Consider the following 16,892-nt stretch of genomic DNA (forward strand, 5'->3'; position numbering starts at 1 on the left):
ATAACAAACACATCAGACACAAATGCCATGTCACTCTTTTTGTATGTGAAGAGAGAAGGAAAAAAAAGTGTCATGGGGCCTGATGTGTCTGTTATCTGGTCGCGGAATACTTTTACTGCCTTGCGCCCCTTTTTGTATGTTTGCAGAATAGACCTCTGTTGAAGTTTCGCGTTTGTGCTGTCCCTTCTACATTCGTCCGTTTCACAGCTGTCCGTCTCACAATGCCTCACAGCTGTCCCCATTGAGCTGCGCTTTCCATTCGTGCCACCAAGGATTATACTTGTAAATTATTATCTTTTTTTTCAGTGGGAGCCAGCGCTTTCCGGCCTCCGTGCTCAGCTGTCATGGCTGCTGTGCTAGAAGAGAAAGGGTCACCACTTGGCCTACCTCTTGAGACGCTAGCAAGCTAGGAAGCAGCGTACTGTGCCCTTGCTGCCATTCGAACACTAACACGAAGTGAAGTGAAAATACCAAAGCAAGCAAGAATGCAAGCGGCGTTTTGCGATCAGACTGTGACAGAAAATGAGATTTAAGACTTATTGTATTCTAATGTGTAAACGACGCTTTTACCGTACAGTCAGCTGCAGTTACAGGAATTTGAAAGCTAAACGCGAAGACAAAATAACGAGCTGTCCGCACGTCGCCACCAGAGTTCGTTTGTGTCAACAAAAGCCAGGGGGTTTACCGACAAAACAAAAAAGGAAAACGGATAAAAATTGCTTCTGAGAGCTTCTCAACGATTATTGGCTCCGAATACCGAAGACCATTCAGCGCTTTTCTTTGTCTCACTGCCTGCTGTCTTCGCCGTTTTCCTTTGCTTCTTTTGTAGAGAAATCGGCGCACTGTTTAGCTTCTTGCTGCTCTTGCTCCCTACTTTGAGCGCCAATCCGCTCCCCCTCCACGTCAAATACGCGAAATAGACTCGCGCAGAGGAGCCGGCTTGCGCACACGGAGCATCGCGGAAACTCGCTAAAAGAAAGAGCGACGGCATAATCGGATTGCGTGGTTGCGATATTTGTCAGAGCGGAAATGTTGTCTTTCGATTCCCGTGAATGGCTCTCAAACTACTTTAACGGCGATGGTGTGTGTTTGATAAGTCTTGAGAGTGAAGAAAAGCAGTCTTATTTCTCCCGGCACCGATTAAGCGAAAGCAACAACAAAAAAAAAATTGCTAACTTCCACGATCAATGAAACTGTCGTAAGCCAATGCATTGTGTGGAACACTAGCCTACAGAGATATACTAAACTCCGCCTTCATCAAGCCGTAACGACGTGTCTGCGTGTCTAGTATAGTAAGGGGCCTCAGTCGGGAACTATGGGTCCGAAGGGTTTTTATATTAGCCGTATAGAGAAACCTGCGGTGACATCTGCTGCCAAATCTGTCACGCCAGATTCTCTCGCGGCGTAGTACAATCCGCGCGACAATGATGATGATGATGATTAAACTTTAATTCCCACCGATTTAGGAGGCCCCCTACTTCCCGCTCCTGGCACGCAGGCCTGAGGAACGAGGGCTGAAACCTCCGAAACTAAGGACTGGCGAATATACATTAGTTATTCGCGGCCTCAGCCGCCAGGCGGACGGCTTTTTGCTGGTCAGTGGGGCGACAATGTTTGCCTGGTGACGTCACCTCGAGACCACTAACGCCAGTGAAACGACGACCACGCCGAAGCTGGAAATATCAACAGCGGATTTTTTAAGGCGAAAGCTTTTTTTGCCTCATCGTTGTCGTCAGCAAAAGTGTCACGCTTTTGCGGCGGCTCTGATTGGTCGAGACGGGATGACGTCATGGAGGTCTCGACCAATCATAAAGTGTCACCACAATACGCGGGAATGCGTGCCTTATATATATGCCAGTCCATGAAAAAATACTAATTAACGACTAATTAAATATAACAATCGACACCAAGTAAGGACTAATTACTAGTAATTACTACTTATTTAAAATTACTAATTAGGTACAATTGCGTAGTTAATTATTTATTTACTGATTAATGCCGCGCTCTCGGCAAAGCCAACCACACAACAGTAAACATAGAACTGCGAATATACAAGGAGCACGATCTGAAAGCTGCCAAGCAGACTTCACTGAATAAATGCACTCGCAGAATGGGAAAGAGTAGTCGCTGACTTTACTCGTAGAGCATTCATCGCACATGCGCAATAGTCAAGTAGCAGAATGCAGCACTCAGGATTTCGGCTTTCATCACTTTAGTCGCCAAAGTGTCCTCGAATTTTTTCTTTCGAACGAGCCTTTCAGGGCTATCGCTTTAATGAAAATAGTTAAGCTACACGACATCTAAACGTCAGCGTGGCGACACATGCCTGTCATGTGATCCACATTTGTTTACCTGCCATGAAAGTAACGAGGCTAAAAACAAGCGAGCTGCAGCAGCTGGTCTTTCTTCTTTGCACAAAAAATACAATTGATCTCAAAATGTTTGTCATATCTATCTGAATATTGTAGCCGGTCTTTCTTCTTTGCACAAAAATACAATTGATCTCAAAATGTTTGTCATATCTAACTGAAAATTGTATTGAACCTTATTGTTTTACTTTTATTGGCCGCATTGAGCAATTAGCAATAATGAAGAGGTTGCCAGTATTGTTCACGACAGTCAAAACATCCAAACTCTACTGAAGAGCACTGGTGCCGGTCTCAAAGTAGGCGGGCCACCCACACCGCAACAAGCTCATCCAATCCAATATGGCAGCGCGTGTGGTTACTAAGCCGATTTCGCCGGCCGAACGCCTTTGCGCGGGCTGCAGCCAGCTTGTTTCTTGCACTGCTTGTCGTGAATGGCTCTCACACACCATTTACAAGTATTTTATTGAACACGCACAGTACTAGCGTTAGCATGAGAGTATTATATCTTTCCTATCCTAGTGGTGCGGCTGCCAAGATGGCCTTGCTCTGGCGAGAGAGAAACACATTTAATGGTCACACGAATAACTTACCTTATTCAAATAACTATCACTTTCCAAAGCACATGTGCCAAAGCAACATATTTCCTTTCTAGTGATTGCCAGGATTTGGTCACTACACTTCTGTGTGGTCATTACGATTCCATGAAACTATTTCGCTCTTATTGCATTTCAAATTAAAAAAAAAAAGGACAAAAAGAAAAAAATAGTCCTGGTTTAACTCTCGTTAACCTGAGTTGAATTGCGATAGCAGCGGCGGAAGCTTCTTTTGCCTGCTACATTATTCCCCTATCACGCCCTATCAGTGTAAGGTGCTACATTATTGCGGACACTTAAGCACATCCTTTAAGAGTATGACGCGAGAGCGTAAGCTATCAGCCCAAATATAAATGAGAAGGGTTCAATGCTGCTGAACCGAATGTGGAGCGAAAGCATTCGCTGCAGGTGGCCGAGCCGTCTTCTTCTTCTTCTTCTTCTTCTTCTTCTTCTTCTTCTTCTTCTTCTTCTTCTTCTTCTTCTTCTTCTTCTTCTTCTTCTTCTTCTTCTTCTTCTTCTTCTTCTTCTTCTTCTTCTTCTTCTTCTTCTTCTTCTTCTTCTTCTTCTTCTTCTTCTTCTTCTTCTTCTTCTTCTTCTTCTTCTTCTTCTTCTTCTTCTTCTTCTTCTTCTTCTTCTTCTTCTTCTTCTTCTTCTTCTCTCCTCCTGCCTTGATATTTGGCACATACCCACGAAGGGGGATTGGCCAGGGTTCAGTGTGGACTGCCAAATGTCCTACACAAACTGAATTAGTGCATTAAAGTAATTGACAACTAAACTAAAAAATAAGATTTAAGATCACAAAAGTGATTGAAAGAAAAAATATCAAGGAAAAATTTGGAATTTTGTAAATTTGGAATACAATTAGCAAGGGAATCTGTCCGTAGCTGTGATGTAGTTATGTAAGTACTGACAAATTTGAGGCAAAGCAAATCCTTTCGCACTCGCACCGAAGGAGTCTTCTTCGCCTTCTTATTCTTCATCATCTTCTTCGTCTTCGTCTTCATCATCTTCTTCATCTTCGTCTTCTTCGTGGCTGATCAAGGTGAAACGTGGCCCTTCCCGGCACCACGCGACAGGCCTAAACCTGGCGCAGTATTGCTATCGAAATAAAATTCACCTCGGAAACAACGCTAAGGAAACCCTTACGTCTTACCTAAGAGGCCTGAAGTTATAGTCAGTTGCTTAACAGTCACTAACAGTTTGTTCAGCCTAGGTGCACGACATGATGAGATAACGTTTGTGTTTGGCAGGAACGTCTGAATAACAAGAAAACTCGTAACCGCGGAGCTGTCAAATAACTTGGCTGCAAAGTTCATGCTAGACATGACGCTTTTTTTTTATTTGCACTTTCGGAAAGATGAGCCGAGGCTTAGGCAGCGATGGAATACTGAGCGCTCGCAGTAGAAATCTACTTTGCTTTTTTTTTTTTTTTTTTTTTGCTGAATAAACTGGTTTAGCAAGGGCTTAACCAACTTTGTTTATATCGGAGCCACGTGGTGTATATCTACCTTCGCTATATCGCGTACACTCCTTCATTATATATTGAATGAAGCTGTGAATCAGATTTAGACAGCAATGTGTACAGCGCTGAACAACGAATCATTTGACACTAAACGGAACGTCCGGCGACAAACAGTTCGACCGCAATGGATGTTTCAAGATTCCCTGGTAGCATGATTTAAGAGAGCAAAGGTCGCCGGTGCCAATTCCCCTCGTAGGCTAAGTTCTGACTAATTCCGTCGTTTTGTGCTCCATGCCTCGTCGAGTTGTCTGACCAGTGGGTACCTTACGCGCCAAACGGGTGGCCTACAAATTTTGTACAAGCTGTCACCACGCGGTGCAACCTCGATGCCCTCTAGACTATGCTGCATATGACGCAACGAAAGCGGTTTGATTTATGCGGTTTAACGTCCCAAATCGACTCAGACTATGAGAGACGCCGTAGTGGAGGACTCCGGAAAATTTCGTTTACCTGGGTTCTTTAATGTGCACTGACATCGCACAGCACACGGGCGCCCTCTTTTTTGACTCCATATAAAGGTGGCCACCGTGTCCGGGATTGGATCCCGCATACTCGGGCGCAGCAATCGAGTGGCCTAGCCACTGCACCCTCATGGCGGGCCCTAGCGAAAGGAAAGAGTAGGTGAAAATTACAGCGCTTTTGAGCGACACTTGGTACGGCTCCATTTTGGTCCCATGGTATGGTACCAGCTTGGTTGCGTGGTACATATACGTTGTTGCTATGCGACTGCCACGCTGAGTTGCCATTTTGAAACTGCTGCTCACATGATCCTGGACTGCGGAAAATATGGCCTTGAGAAAGGTACCTAACAGAGCTGACGCGCTAAACAGTTGCTCTTACTCCGGCGTCAGCACAGTGAGCCGCAGCGAGGTGAAGGCGCTTTCGCATACGCTTTTCCCCTTCGTCTCCGCCATGTAGTCAGAGCAATAATATAATTTCTATGCGTTTCAAAGCCTCAAGCCTTTATACGTATGTGTGTGTAAGGTGAAAAAAAAAGAAGGATAGATACAACTAGGAATACTAGTATACAACTAGCTACAAGTATGCAAATTATAGCTAAAGACAAATTACTCCTGGCATGATGAGGAAGCACGGCTTGGTCAAAAAAAACATAAGCTTGAATAAGTTGAGAAATATAAAATTCACTAAATATCTTTATGACGATATTTCAATCCAACGAGACCTTGTGATGCCATGACCAAACTTAACTCCGTAAAAAAATTATAATCTAGTACGATTAATTAGTACGATAGTACGAGCAAAATGTATGATAACTGATAACTCCTGGGCAAAACAAGAGCGACAAGAGCGCCCAACGAAAATAATCACGCCCAAAAAAGACTCAACAGAATTAAAGATTATTAGGAATCAAGAAGCAAGAGACTGGAATAATGGTTCACAAGAATATACGACTAAGAAAAACTAAGCGACGTTGACGGTGACAGAATTTGTCGTGGAATAAAACAAAAGCAGTACCTGTAAATGTGTCGATGTGCCGGTAGTCATTGAGAGGTACAGAAGAAGGGAAGGTACAAACTTTAACCAAAATGGGGTTCTGGTTGGCTACTCTGCACTAGGAAACAACAACAAGGACCCGAACAAAGAGAGAGAGAGAAGAGTTTAGGAGCATGGTCACAATTTATCACACAAACTAAACGCTCCCAGAAAACAAACCAGAGTTGCATTTGGGAAATGTGATGTGTTCCTCAATAGTATGTAAAACTAGTCAAAAAGTCAAACAGTAGGGATCACGGGGAATTTGTACGCAGACAGGGTAGCCCGAGGACATGCAACCTACCGTGCGTCCAACAGTCTCGCAGCGGAGGACCTGATTCCGCTTGACCCTGACTACACCACAATACTACAACTCTACAGAGGCTTGCGGAAAGTATATCCGGAGCCGCATAAAAAGCTCAGCAACGAGGAGGCCATAGATCTGAGGCGGCTACAGACGGGCACCTTCATTAATTTACACATATTACACATGATACATCCCACGACATTCAGAGACGAGTGTCCGTGGTGCGGGAAGAACCCTGTACCCCATAACATGGGAATGCAGCTCACATCAACAACAAAAAATTGAAAACCCAAATGAAAGACAGTGGAAGGCTTTGCTGGCCAGCTCTGACCCGGAGGCTCAGCTCTACCTGGTCACAAAGAGCTCGCAAACTGGCGAAAGCCAGTGGTGCACTGACTGGGGGCGCCAACCGCTCGTCAGCCTCGGCTGAAGAGGCGAAGAAAAAGATCCCCGGGCAGTTAATAAAGTTCACTCACTCACTCACTCACTCACTCACTCACTCACTCACTCACTCACTCACTCACTCACTCACTCACTCACTCACTCACTCACTCACTCACTCACTCACTCACTCACTCACTCACTCACTCACTCACTCACTCACTCACTCACTCACTCACTCACTCACTCACTCACTCACTCACTCACTCACTTGGCATTTCATTCGCACCAACCCAGCTTGTGCACAGGAAGAATGATGTAGAAAAGTTAGGCAAAGATTTGAGCCTTTTAAGCCTTAGGAACCCCTTCATGGATCACTGCCTTGTCGTGGCGGAGGTGCTTGCGAAACTCGATGAAGTCGTGAGCTCTGCTGTGAAGGGCCACCCAAGATAGACAGGTCACGGCAGAGAGTTCTGACAAAATGTGATTCACTCGAGAAGGTAATGGCAACCCACTCCAGTATTTCCTGCCAAGAAAACCCTATGGCCAGTCACAATACCATTAATGATATGGCGCCGGAAGATGAGCCCCCAGGTTGGAAGGCGTCCCATGTGTTACTGGGGATGAACAAAGGGCGATTCCTAGTAGCTCCAGGACGAATGAAGCGGCTGGGCTAAAGCCAAAAGGACGCTCACTTGTGGATGTGTCGGGAAGCGACCGGAAAGTCCGATGTTGCAAGGAGATGTATCACATAGCAACATGGAATGTAAGGTCTATGACGCAAGGTAAACTGGATATCGTCAAGCGAGAAATGGACAGATTGAACATTGATATCTTGGGTATCAGCGAGCTCAAGTGGACCGGAATGGGAGAATTTAACTCCGGCGACCATTATGTCTTTTATTGTGGGCACGAATCCAAGAGAAGGAATGGGGTCGCTCTCATAGTAAACAGAAGAATGGGCAAAGCAGTGCTAGGGTACAACCCCAAAAACGACCGAATGATTTCACTTCGGATCCAAGGTCACCCTTTCAACATAACAGTTATCCAAGTCTATGCACCGACCACTACTGCTGAAGAAGCTGACGTTGAGAGATTTTATGCGGACCTACAATGCCTTTTAGACCGCACCCCATCATCAGACGTCGTTCTTCTCATAGGAGACTGGAATGCTAAGGTAGGGAGTGAAGAAATATCCGGAAATACAGGCAAGTTCGGTCTTGGTGAGCCAAATGAAGCTGGGCAGAGGCTAGTAGAGTTTTGTCAAGAAAACAACCTGACCATAGCGAATACTCATTTTCAACAGCACAAGAGGCGCCTGTACACATGGACTTCGCCGGACGGTCTGTACAGGAATCAGATCGATTATATTATTTGCCGACAGAGATGGAGAAGCGCTATACAAGCAGAAAAAACAAGGCCTGGGGCCGATTGTGGCACCAATCATCAGCTTCTTGTTGCCAAGATTAAGCTTCGATTGAGGAAAACGCAGAAAACTAGAAGGCCTTTCAGGTATAATCTGGATCAAGTTCCTTTAGAATATGCTGTGGAAGTGAGGAATCGATTTAAAGAATTAGATCTAGAAGACAGAGAGCCCGAAGAGATGTGGACTGATGTTCGTGATATAATACAAGAAGTTGCTACTAAGGTAGTTCCAAAGCAAAAGAAATGGAAGAAAGCAAACTGGTTATCTGAAGAGGCTTTGCAAATAGCTGAGGAAAGGAGGATGGCAAAAGTTATGGGGGAAAGAGAAAGATACAAGGTTCTCAATGCGGATTTTCAGAAAATAGCAAGGAGAGATAAGAATGCCTTCCTGAACATACAGTGCCAAGCAGTTGAGGACAACAGCCAATTAAGGAACGCAAGAGCTCTATATAAGACAATCAAAGATATCAAAGGAAGCTTCTGTGCTAAGATGGGCGTGATAAAGGACAAACGAGGCAAGGACCTCACTGAAGCCGCAGAGATAAAGAAGAGGTGGCAGGAATACACAGAAGAACTGTACAAGAAGGACTCGAATGTGCAAACCCAACATAAGACGGTTGTGATCACTGATCTTGAGCCGGGCATCCTGGAGAGTGAAGTTGAATGGGCCTTAGCCAGCCTTGCTAAGAACAAAGCTAGCGGAATTGATAGCATTCCAGCTGAGTTGCTTCAAAACCTCAACCATGACGCTGTTAACATTCTGCATACATTATGTTAGAAGATTTGGACAACCCTGCAGTGGCCACAGGATTGGAGGAGGTCAGTTTACATCCCCATTCCAAAGAAAGGCAGTGCCAAAGATTGTTCCAACTACCGCACGATCGCGCTTATTTCGCATGCTAGCAAGGTGATGTTGAAAATCCTCCAAGGTAGGCTGCAGCAGTATGTGGATCGGGAGCTTCCGGACGTGCAAGCTGGGTTTCGCAAGGGCAAATGAACTAGAGACCAAGTTGCCAACCTTCGCTGGATCATGGGAAAAGCAAGAGAGTTCCAGAAACCCATCTACTTCTGCTTTATTGATTATGCGAAAGCATTTGACTGCGTAGATCACAGCAGATTGTGGCAAGCTCTTCAAGAGATGGGAGTTCCAATTCACCTCATCTGTCTCCTCAGGAACCTGTATGAAGGGCAAGAGGCCACAGTCAGAACTGGGCATGGTCTTACTGATTGGTTTCCAATTGAGAAAGGAGTGAGGCAAGGCTGCATACTGTCGCCCTGCCTATTTAACCTATATGCAGAGTGCATCATGAGGAAGGCTGGTCTGGACGAGTCTTCAGCTGGAGTGAAGATTGCTGGAAAACGTATCAACAACCTTAGATATGCGGATGATACCACTTTAATGGCAGAAAGTGAAGCGGAACTCAAGAGACTTCTGATGCGCGTACAAGAAGAGAGTGAGACGTTTGGGCTTAAACTGAACATTAAAAAGACAAAGATCATGGCGTCTTGCCCTAGCAAGTCCTGGAGCATCAAGGGAGAAGAAGTGGAAGCTGTGACAGATTTTCTCTTCTTGGGCTCCAAGATTACCTCGGAAGGAGACTGCAGCCATGAAATTAGGAGACGCCTGCTTCTGGGAAAGAGAGCAATGGTTAGCCTTGACCGCCTAGTAAAGAGCAGAGACAGTAGTCTGCCAACCAAGATCCGTATAACTCGTGCTATGGTCTTTCCAGTTGTGATGTATGGATGCGAAAGTTGGACTGTGAAAAAGGCTGACCGCCGAAGAATTGACGCGTTTGAATTGTGGTGCTGGCGAAGACTCTTGAGAGTTCCTTGGACTGCCAGAAGATCAAATCAGTCGATATTGTCGACCATAAACCCTGACTGCTCATTGGAGGGTCAAATTCTAAAGTTAAAGCTCAGCTACTTTGGTCATCTGATGAGAAGAGAGGAGTCGCTGGAGGAAGATTTGATGTTGGGAAAGGTTGAGGGTCGCCGGAGAAGGGGTAGGCAGCGAACGCGATGGTTAGATGGCATCCTCGAGGCACTGCAGATGAAGTTATGTGATGTTAGGAAGATAGTGAGAGACCGGAAAGCGTGGCGTGACATGGTCAATAGGGTCACGAGGAGTCGGACACGACTGAACGACTGAACTGAACTGAACCAAAGTGAAAACGGCGGCACGTTTCGATGGACCTGGCTTTCTTCGTCTCTGTCCGGCAGCCTTTCGGCCAGCTACGTCCACTCAATGATCGGATTCGACCCGTCGTCTTCACAACCTCTGCGACGCAGACAGCTCACGAGGCGTCTCACCTGGGTCATCTATGACGACTGCTGCCCGTTAAATTGTCGAGAGCTGTTGCGATTGTTGGCCCCGGTTAAGAGGAAGTGGAGGCTGAGCGAGGGCCAAGGATCTAACGTAGCTGCGGTTGAGTGACGTCATGGTGTAAGGAGCTAGCGCCACACGGTGTCTCAACTCTCGGCACTAGGGAGAAGCGAGGAAGAAGACGATGCAAGTATGGGGCGCGGGCGGGATGGACACGGTGGCACGTGAGAGCGAGAAAACGGCTTAGCAGCTTTGCTGGACGACGACCTGGCCACTGAGCTGCTGTTGGTCGTGTCCCGCCTGGCCTATGACCCGGGTGACCAGACCTTGGTGTAGCCGACTCTTGTCGTGCTCCTGGACAGGCGCACATAGCCGACACGTGCGTTTGACGTCGTGATGGGTGCGCTGGATAAGACGCGCCTGGAAATCTGGCGTTTCTGCCGCTTGACGGCAACCTGAGGCCTCCTCTCGCCTCGGCCGAGCCTCTCCAGCTACCAGCCGTCTGCTGGCCTGACCCAAGCGCCTGTGGACACTTGGCGTTTCTTGCAGTCCGAGCCTACGCGACAAGGAGCGTCCGCATGGACTTCCCTCCTATAGCGTCCAATGGCTTAATAGTTTGCGTTCGTCTTCGTGTTATTTGTTAACCTTGTTATTTGTTATGCTATTTGTTCTGTCTAAGATTTATGGATAAAAATAGATGCTGCTAGTTTGGATGGTCTGATCGTGATTTTGGTTGATCCCACCGAATGATCGCTTGTATTGGTGGATTTGAAATCACGTCCTCACACATGGTTGTCACGTGACAAGGCAAAGGCGAGCGTGCGGTAACCTAGGTTTCGGCTACCGCTGAGTGACGTCATAGCTGCCACGCGGTTTCTTCTCGTTCAAACTACAAACACGTGCGCTCGCGCACACGGCGAAGAAGCTACGTACGGCAGTATTAAAAGTTGTTTGGTTGGTTTGTGGGGTTTAACGTCCCAAAGCGACTTAGGCTATGAGAGACGCTGTAGTGGAGGACTCCGGAAATTTCGACCACCTGGGGTTCTTTAACGTGCACTGACATCGCACAGCACACGGGCACCTTGCTTTTCGCCTCCATCGAAAAGCGGCCGCCGAGGCCGGGATTCGATCCCGCGTCCTTGGGAACAGTAGTATGAATAACGAAAAGAGCTAGTTTCCTTTTTCGTTTTTGGCAAACTCGGCCATCATACCACAAAACGCCTCCCTTCCGCTTCACATGGTCACCCACTCTACTGTAATGCTTTTTGAGCAAGCAGAGTAGTAATATTCAATAATTCATGCGAAAGAACGTATCCGGAATTCCTGATGCTTTATGCTGACCTCCTTGGGCAACTCTCAAAGAAACATCTGTGCCCATATGCAGCCTTTCTTTCCACTATTCATTCCATTGCATGCGCTGATGGATCCGCGTCGTGGGCGTTTGCGAGTCTCGTTCTCAATGCCAACCATACCCAGTGATTTCTTTTCTATTGTGGCCATGACAAAGCCCGTTGAAACTCCGATACATTTACTCACAGCACCCCATATCGACACAACTTGCTTCATGAATGCCTATACGTATGCTCATAGTTGTATTGCGTCAGACGTGAAACGCGTGGCGCACGTGGGGTGTTCCGCTTCACCTTCGATTTTCGTTTCCATTTATAATTTTATTGACCAAACCTTGACCACAGCCTTCAGTATATTCCGCTAATAGACGGTGCCTTCAATTTTTTTATTTCTTTACTCGCGTCGCCACGTGGCACCTCAGAAGTGGACATCATTCTGATATCGATGCCTGCTTACTCAAGCGATTGTTTAAGGAACGGCTGTTCAGTTTTGCATTGCTCTTTTATTTTGCCTTGATTGAACAGCTTCGCAAATTTGTTAGCGTTGCGAGTGCTGTGCGATGTCAGTGCACGTTAAAGAACCCCAGGTGGTCGAAATTTCCGGAGTCCTCCTCTACGGCGTCTCTCATAGCCTGAGTCGATTTGGGACGTTAAACACCACAAATCAAACCAAACCAATTATAAATTATTTTCTATGCATGATTTTAATCACCCTGGGCCAGAGTTGCTGCTTTCACTCACATGATAGCGGCCAACAAAGTGCCGCATACAAATATATACATTGACATAAAACATCGAGGGGAAGAGGAGAAAACTAAAATCGCCGAGATTCAGTTCTTCGCTGTGTTACACGATGGCGAAATCTGCTTTTGCTCAATTCATCGTCATACTTCTCGCTGCGTCTCGATAGCAATGTCATGTGATCTCCCTTTTGGTGGCTACACTATCTTTTGTTTTTAACTACGAACTGATATAGCGTGCACTGCGCCAAACAACCTTCTTTTAGTAGTGTTGCAGCGCCGAACTGAAGTCTGTGAGGCACGAACTTTGGAGGCATTTTTTAAGCACCTGATGTTATTCATTGCGGAGCGCTTAGTTGATGTGACTGGCTGTGTTCAAGAAGAATGTAATATGGCGACTGCGTGCAAGTATAGCTTCAGAGAGAACTTTCTGCTCTCGTATGGCTCCAGAAAAATGACCATGCTGCAGTAAAGAAAACCAGAAAGTGTTTCGACAAAAATCCACGCAGTTTTCAGTTATTTGGAGAGCGTGCCACGTCAGTCATTGCGTTTACTATACCGGGAAGAATAACTACGTGTTGTAAACTGCGATGGCAAGCTAGAAATATTTGACTTTCCCCTGCCACATGGGCGCCATGGCAGCAGAAGTCAAGGCAAGCCGAGGGTGTGTTTATCAGTTTACGAACCAGCAATGACTGTCCGCACGCAGTAGAACCAGCCGTCTAACGTGGAATGTATTTACTGTCTGTTACGTATAAGGTATTTACTAAGGTAATCGCTAATAGAATCAGGACAACCTTAGACTGCAATCAAGCAAAGGATCAAGCAGGGTTTCGGAAACGGTACTCTATACTATCGATCATATTCATACCATCAATCAGGTGATAGAAAAATGCTCGGAACATAACCAGCCCTTATACATAGCATTCATTGATTACGAAAAAGCATTTGACTAAGTTGAAACCTCGGCGGTGATGCAGGCATTGCGAAATCAGGGGGTAGACGAGCCGTACGTGAAAGTGCTGGAAGATATATATAGTGGCTGCACAGCAACCATAGTTCTACATAAAGAAAGCAACAAAATTCCCATAAAGAAAGGTGTTAGGCAAGGAGACACAATCTCCCCAGTACTATTCACAGCTTGTTTAGAGGAAGTATTCAGAGACTTGGAATGGGAGCAGTTAGGGATAAGGGTAGATGGAGAATACCTCAGTAATCTGCGATTTGCTGATGACATTGCCTTGCTAAGCAACTCGGGAGATGAACTGCCAATAATGATTGATGACCTAGACAGGAAAAGTAGAAAGGTAGGCTTGAAAATCAATATGCAGAAGACTAAGGTAATGTTCAACAGCCTCGGGAAGGAACAGGAGTTTACATTAGGTAGCGAAATACTGGAAGTAGTAGGCGAATATATCTCCTTAGGACAGGTAGTAACCACAGATCCGGACCATGAAAAGGAAATAACAAGAAGAATAAGATTGGGATGGAGCGCATTTGGCAAGCACTCGCAGATTATGACTAGCAGCTTACCGGTATCGCTCAAGAGGAAAGTATACAACAGTTGCATCTTGCCTGTACTCACCTATGGGGCTGAAACGTGGAGGCTAACCAAGAGAGTTCTACTTAAGTTGAGGACAACCCAGAGAGCTATGGAACGAAAAATGGTAGGGGTAACATTAAGAGATAGAAAGCGTGCAGAGTGGGTCAGAGAAATAACTCAAGTTAACGACATTCTAGTGGAAATTAAGAAGAAGAAATGGACATGGGCAGGACATGTAGTGCGAAGAAAGGATAACCGATGGTCGCTGAGGGTAACAAACTGGATTCCAAGGGAAGGAAGGCGTAGCAGGGGGCGGCAGAAAGATAGGTGGGCGGATGAGATTAAGAAGTTCGCAGGGGTCAAGTGGATGCAGCTAGCACAGAACCGGGTTAAGTGGAGAAATATAGGAGAGGCCTTCGCCCTGCAGTGGGTATAATCAGGCTGCTGATGATGATGATTTCAACGAGGTATGGCCTAATGTGAAGAAAAGCTGTTGGTGTTCCGCTATTTTATGAACACGGGTACGATCTGTCACAGATGGCAGATATGCATCCGACCCCTGTCAGGTTCGATGTGCTGGGCAACTGTAGTATAAATGGGCTTGCTGAAACCCCCCTTTACGCAAGCCGTACTATCGTGCCTTCGTGGCAATTCTAGGGTTTCCCGAGTTCAGTTTTTATCTCGCCCTGCAATGTCAGAGGAGCTCGGCGAGTTGGCAGCTTTGCCCTCTCGGCCATGTCATGCGGTTTCAAGATGCCACATAACGCGCAAACAAATAAGTACCCGACCACAACATCTTCCAAATTGCACCTGTCAGTGGTTTGAGAGTCACACATCACGGTCTTTTCGCTAGTGATTAAACTAGGCCCAGACAAATAAAATAAGAAAAGTTCTGTGTCAGTTCCCAATAGCGCACTAAGGGCAACAGAAAACACCGATGTGAGCCCCTTCCTCCACAAATCTGCAATGGGCCCAAAAGTGTGCTCCCAAGGTTTGGTGCGAATAGGGTGTATTCCCCTCCCCCTCCTCCTTCCCCACATCTTTAAAAAAGGACAAGCTTTGCAAAACCAAGCAGCAAGTGATGTTTACTCAGTGGGCATCTCACTGCTTGTTGCAAAGTATATCGGGCAGAGTGGTCTGAGCTTCCTCGGACGCCTGAGAGAACACGACAGGACTGTGTGGTTGGGTGCGTGGAACAACCTGGTTTTGCACCTGAAAAACTGAACGAGCTGTTCGTCTTTGTTTCACAGTATCAGCGCTATTGGCAAAGGAGAAGTCAAAACAGGAGCCCGAGCTGCTTTACGTGTTCATGATCAAAATGAATGAGGGGTTCTGAATAAGCGACCAGTTCATCCTTATACAAAAAAAAAAAAAAAAGAGTGCCGTTTTTGGTCGGGGAATCAATGACAGACTGAAGTAGGATAAATTCACTTCTTTTGCTCTTGCGCGAGAAATAGGTTGAATAAGTGGATTAATCTCCGATTAAATCCGTTGTAAATCAGGCGAGTACGTGCATACGCGCGCAATTGTCAAGTACCTTGTGTCCTGTTATCCTCCGGTTGGTTTGCCGTTTTGCAGTAAGTGACATTACGCTCAAGTAATAGTTTGCTTTAGCCTAGTTGGTTGGTAAATGTTTTGACTTCGGAAGGAGAGATTTATGAAAAATATTGTGAGACCTAGATACTGGTCTAAAAAAGAAAGCTGATCACTGCACAAAAACAAAATTAAACCCATTAGACACTGCCAAACAGATATCGAGTATTAGCTGATAAAAAAACCATTGTTGAGGGCACACCACGGTGGTAGCACTGCTGTCGAAATTCAGTGACTTGAAATTGTTCTTCACCTATTTTTCTTATATTTATTTTATTTTTCTGATGCGATCCCGTGGTATGTGTCAGGTCACGCGGTACGCAATTGTCTCAACGCTGAGGCAATGAGGCTAGCACTTGTTGTAACGTTGATGTCACGGATGGATTACGGCATCATGCCAAACTCGATAAATATGCGCAGTAGAGTCAACGCTCTTAAAAATGAAATGGTGCAATTCCTGATAACGTCTATAGATTGCCCAACACAGGAGAGCATGCGTGGCAAGTTTTTTTCCTTGTAAAAAAGTTTGGTGGTCTAGAGAACTGCACAGTGCGTGGCACCCGTGTCAGTAGGCCATGTAGTGACATAAGCCCGACGCAAATCGTGGTGCCGAAAATTGGCTAGATATTCTACTGCGCTGAGCGAGGGGCAGGCGCAGTCGTAAAAGCGTGCCCCAGAAAATGAGTGCCGCCCACGCCCACCTCTAGCTGTAGGCGTTGTCCAAGCAAGAACGGCTGTAAAAGTGCATCGGAAAAGGTTGCCCACGGGGATGACGCACACGCCGCCGCTCACGCAATCAACAGCCGTGGAATAGCGCAATTCGCACGTGATGGCGAAAACAAAGCGAATATTCTAAAAAACGAACTTTTTTTTTTAAACGAAATCGAAATCGCCACACAATACATCCCCAGGTGCCTTACTGCGATTGATAAAGAATACGTAGCAGCCAAAATGTGCTGATAAAAGCTCAGCGAGAAAAGCTGCTCTCTAAATCAAATCGCCGCTTGTGGAAACATAACGTTTCTTTTTCTTAGCTGCGTGGCGGAACTCGTTTGGACGAAAATTCTGTGGCTTCTGTCGTGTTCGTTCAAATTAGAGAATTTCGCTACAGAGTACGCACGACATCCGTTTATTTAACGTCGCATAAGAGAGTGACGCCCCAAGTGGCTCTCGGTGGTTTCGTTATTGAAGCTTGCAAGACTTGGCTTGCCTTCCGACTAGTGGCAGTCTTGTTTCGGTTTCAATTTCGCAAA

The sequence above is a fragment of the Amblyomma maculatum genome, chromosome 11, assembly GCF_055883805.1.
Source record: "Amblyomma maculatum isolate TAMU_Amacu chromosome 11, ASM5588380v1, whole genome shotgun sequence".
NCBI lineage: Eukaryota > Metazoa > Arthropoda > Arachnida > Ixodida > Ixodidae > Amblyomma > Amblyomma maculatum.